Source organism: Capsicum annuum, chromosome 3, assembly GCF_002878395.1.
Source record: "Capsicum annuum cultivar UCD-10X-F1 chromosome 3, UCD10Xv1.1, whole genome shotgun sequence".
Lineage (NCBI taxonomy): Eukaryota > Viridiplantae > Streptophyta > Magnoliopsida > Solanales > Solanaceae > Capsicum > Capsicum annuum.
The window spans coordinates 235,660,196-235,665,698 of NC_061113.1; the positions used below are offsets into that span (position 1 = coordinate 235,660,196).

A 5,503-nucleotide genomic window follows, 5' to 3' on the forward strand; every position below is an offset into this window, starting at 1 on the left:
CCCTATTTTTCGCACCAATAGGTGCTAACTACTAAGTAAGGACTAGTTGGCCCATCACTCTCCAGTCATCCAACAAAGCCTGAAAATGAATGATCCACTAATGCAATTCGATCCTTTAGTTGGGCTAGAAATTACAATAGTTTATACTTGAAGAATTTACATAAATAGCTATAGTTTGGATTATAATTATGATTAGTAGCTATATTTTGCTTAATTACGATTCATAGTAATAGTTTGAGAGAGGAGAGAAGAAAGCTGAAGTTTGGAGAAAGAGAGAGGGGTGAGATGCTAGATACGGACTGTACTCGATCGATATTTATCAATATAGAGATACATTGCAATTTAATTGGAGTAATAAACTATTTTTGTTTCTCTATTTTAAATTGTATAAATAACATAAATACCAACCCTTTTGAAAGTAATTACGCTCTCTCCCACTTTTTAAATTATTTTACTTTCTTTCCCTATTAATATACATAACATAACCGACATATACATAGCATTTTGTGTATATGTTAGAATTTTTGTAATATATTTAGGAAGTTGAGATTTTTTGTAATATTGAAAACATAAATTGTGTATTTATATAATTTTTAGTTTTAAATTTGTTAGTTTTTACTGAGCTGAACTTGAATAAATTCAGTTATTCTTTTATAAAGCAATATTTTAGCTTACATGACTGGCATAATACTTGAATTTCCAGATTTCCCCTCCAAAGAAGAGAATGTTAAAGGAGGTCAACTTTAGTTCCTCATTTTCCTCTCTTGCTATTTGTGCCCTCCACTCATGTTAAGAGAAACTAATAGCTTATTTTTACTTGTTCATTATAAATTTTATAACCTGTTTAATAAATAATTTTTTTATAAAAAGTATCTATTTTATCACAATATCATATTGTATAGTCTCAATAGACTTGAGAAATAAGTAACTAATGTTAAGCGCAAAATAATTATATCTTTCTTTTGATATATGAAAGTGGATAAATAAAATAAGAATTTATATTTAATACAGTAGACAAGTAAAGTTGCATGAAGGGGGGTAATTTTTTTTTTTTTTTTTTTTCTAAATGTGTTAAGGGAAATTAAGGTGCACATTATAATGGGAAAACTGCATTATATAGCCTCTCATCAATGTAATAGTCAATAAATATATATATTTTTGTCTATTATTATATGATATACACAAAACGTATATATGTTTTTATATATAAAATACAAGTCGTATATATTTATATAAGTATATAATTAACTAGCAAATATAATTATTTTGATCCAACCGGCTAAATATGTAATCTTACAAAACCTTAGTCAACACTGATGAGTTTAGTTGACAGAGTCGAGCTTCATTTGAAAACAAGAAAACATAAATTCTTTCACTTAAAAGCTTAGCATAAATGAAGCTAATAATAATAATTTCAATGGTCCTGGATGATTGAATTCATTAAAGCTATTAATGAAAGAAGAAATATATAATTTTCGAAACAACGATCAGTGGTCATGTGAGACCTACTGGCCTGTTAGCTGCAAACCCCACCACTTCTTGCCACATTGAAAATTAAATTTAACTATACTCCCTCCCTCCGTCTTATTCTTTTATTTTAAGTTTGTTTAAAAAAAAAAAAAGTCATCTTACTATAAATAAAAATAATTTAATTATAAAAATTATTTTTTACTTTGAATGAAATGATTTGCAACCACACAAATATTAAAGAATTATTTTAGACCATAAAATTTGAAAATATTTTTTTGTTTGTTTTAAAACACCATGCTAATTAAGTCACGTAAAATGGACCATAGAGTGCAACAACTAGTGGTTAATAATCGTACAAAATTAATTGTAGGTCCATTCCATGTTTCGAAGTCCTCCTTTTAATTGGGAATATTTAACACCACACAACAGCACACCAAATTGTTACTTAAATTTGTATAAATTTTGGCCAGTATGTAATATATAATCATCAAATAATTCATGTATAATTAATATATGCACTCTAGTTATATACTTTCTTTGTTCACTTGTCATGTTAAGTTGACAATCAATTTAAATAGCTGAATTGTATTAGATTAATTCATTATTTTTGAATTTGAATGTTCAAAAATATGATGACAAAATATACTTAAAATGTGGGTCAAATCCCATACAAATTGATTTCCAAGAAGCAAAACAATGACAAACAAAAATAACGGAAGGAAATACTTTTTTTATATAATATATATACATCAATAATAGTAACAGTCAAATTTCTCAATAATTTTTTTTTAAGTAATGTTCTATTAAATATTTTTTTATAAGATCATCTCGTTATATAAAGCAACAAGAATTAACCATACAAACAATATTATTATAGAGATGTTTGACTCTATATAAGCTATTATTGCTGTGTAGATGATTTTTTTTTTTTTTATCCGGTGGATTAAAATATTGAAATTTCTTTCTAGTTGAGCATATACTTGAAAACATAAGTGTTATTACCCTCCTAAACATATGAATGTGAAGATAATCAATATTTTGTGCATGCATAATTGGCTTCATCTTCATAATCGTTTGGTGGAGGGCTTTCTTATTGGGCTCCATCACATGCAAAATGGGCTATTTAAGATAAATTCAAGTACCATAATATGTCGGGCTTTTCTCTGACAAATGCGACACTTTTATTCTCTGCTAACATGGAGTATGTAATAACCACTCATATTCAATTATTCTCCATTTATATTCTCATTTAATTTATGTAATCATTCTTCATACGACGTTATGGTTTATTACATAAAATATATTTAAAATTACCAACGTGAAAAATGCATAGGATAATTGTAATATATATATATATATATATTTTTAAGAAGGCTTTTATTTTTTTATTCTTCTTACTAAATGGCTGCTGCGTTTTCAACTTATTTTTCACATGCATCTTTCACATATCCTTTATATTTTAATTTTCAGTTAATCGATCACTAAAATTCGAACTCGATAATTTGGCTAAAAAGTTTATGCATACGGTAAAATTTACAAGTAGTCATTTTTCAGTGACTGAAATTAAGAAAATAGTAACTATTATGAATATTGAATAATATGGCAAAGCTAGGAATTTCTCTATATAAGGATATTCAAAATGTAAGATATAAATACATGAAATAAGATTTAATCTGCATACTTAGTGCAATTTTTTCTACTAAATGTATTCAATTGACCACCCTTTGGTCACCCGTGAAGTTATAAATCCTACAATTTCACTCGTAAAATTTGAAATTCCAAAATAATGATTATTCTCGAAAGTAAAGTCAGAAAGTTGTAAATGAGCGTTATTTCTTCGGAACCTTCCTATGAGAAAGACCTAGAATTCCCAATATGAATGGTTAACAAGCATTAATGTGGACCTAGTTGGCCCAAAAGAAAGGCCCATTGTTCCTATTTATTTCTTTTTCAACAATTTTTAGCTAATAATATTTTATTTTTCTTTTGTGGAGCAGTCCATATGATCTTCTCTAGTCTAGAATTCAGAAGCAAATCTATGATAATTAACATTTAAAGGTTGTAGGGCCTTCAATTTTTGTAGTTTCTCTACAAAGTAATGATCAATAAACAAAGGTTGCACTAAAAACAGGTCATTTTAATAATAGAAAGAAATTATTAGCAAATTTGTGGCCCAATCATAGTGCACCACTTATATTTTCTTCTACTAAAATGTATTTTTCCATTTGAGAAAAATCTCATAATTAATTAAAAATTGTCCTTAACTAGGAATAGGAATGTGCAAAAGCCGACTCAACCAATAAACCAAACCAACAAAAATATTATTAAGTAGCTGTTTGACCATGAAAACTAAAAAATTTTAAAGTTGGAGTTAGAGTTGTGTTTGGCCATGTATTTTTTATTTTTATTTTTAAACTTTTGAAAAATCTTTTTTAAATATGATTTTTTACCCTCAATTTTTAAAAATTATCAAAGTCACTCAACTACTAATTTACTTATTAACATACAATTAAATGTGATTCTTATATATAGACACTTTCATTACTCGAATCAAATTTGCATTAACGACGAATATAGCACTCGAGAACAAAGATTAACAACTAATGACTCTCTTTACAAGCATCAGAACTACATGAGATAGAATGATTGATTTGGATCATTTCATTATTAGATGCATCATTTGTTTTTTTAATTTGGATCTTCACTACGTCTCCGCTTGTTCTCAAATAACTTTCCAGTTTTCCCAATTGCAAGACTTAACTCAAACTGTTGAAACAAAATTGAAAAAAAATAATGCAAAAATGTTCAATAGCCGAAATGTAAAAATTGAAGAAAGATAATGCAAAAAATGTTCAATCAGCCGAAATGCAAAAATTGAAGAAAGATAGAGTTGAAACAAAATTGAAGAAAGATAGTGCAAAAATGTCTTAGATGCAATCTCAGCCGAAAGATGGTGATATTTTTGTATTAATCATGTTCAATCAATAATTATGGGAAAAAATCATCATTGATTGCATCAGTGACTAAACACTTAAAATTTTTTAAACATTATGAGGGCTTTGTGTAAAAATTTAAAAAATTGAAGTTATACTTATATGTAATAATAATAATAATAAAACTTGAAATTGGAGTTGGAAAATAGTGAAAACGACAAAAAGCTGTTTGCACTTTTCAGAAAATAATTCCAAAATAATTTTTGAAATTTTCATGGCCAAACCCCATAACTTTAATAAAGTGAAAAGAAAATCAGAAAAAAAAGAATATTTCTTATGGCCAAACGGCCTCTAATTTATTGGTATTGGGTTAATGATTTTTTAATAATTTCGTAAATTTTAACAATTTCTTATGGCCAAACGACCATGCTATACGGAGCTGAGTGTTGGCCAGTCAAGAACTCCCGTATTCAAAGATTGAAGGTGGCGAAAATGAGAATGCTGCGTTGGATGTGTGGACTTACTAGAGGGGATAGTGTTAGGAATGAGACTATCCAGGAGAAGGTGAGAGTGACTTCGGTGGAAGACAGGATGCGAGAAGGAAGGTTGAGATGGTTTGGGCATGTGATGAGGAGGGGCACGGATGCCCCAGTTCGGAGGTGCGAGGGGCTAGCTTCGGATGACTTCAGGAGGAGTAGAGGTAGGCCGAAGAAATACTGGAGGGAGGTGATTAGACACGACATGGAGCAGTTACAACTTACTGAGGACATGACCCTTGACAGGAAGGTGTGGAGGTTGCGAATTAGGGTAAAAAGCTAGTGTGAGTGTGTGGATTGTAGCAAGGTGGTAGAAGAGCGCTAGTGTAGCCGGGTTAGTAATCCTAGATTTGTGTCCTTGAGTAGGAGCCTCTAGTTTGGAGAGTTTGGGTGTGGTGGGTGTCTTTGGTTTGGGAGTGTAGTGTTACTACTAGGTGGGTGTCCTCTTTCTTATGTTTTATTTTGAATTGCTAGTATTTTGCTTATTTTCATAGTGCTTTGTTATTTATTTTGTATTTTATGTTTATTATTTCTTATTTCGTCTATGTCATCCATCCTGTTTCA

The 5,503-nt window shown here is 29.3% G+C and overlaps 1 non-coding gene across 1 annotated transcript; it reads right to left on the reverse strand.

Moving 5' to 3' along the window:
- Positions 1–4,402: 4,402 nt before the first annotated feature.
- Positions 4,403–4,486, reverse strand: LOC124897462. Its single transcript, XR_007054180.1, has one exon. It is a non-coding gene; the product is annotated as a small nucleolar RNA Z196/R39/R59 family (small nucleolar RNA).
- Between the last annotated feature and the right edge of the window lie 1,017 nt (positions 4,487–5,503).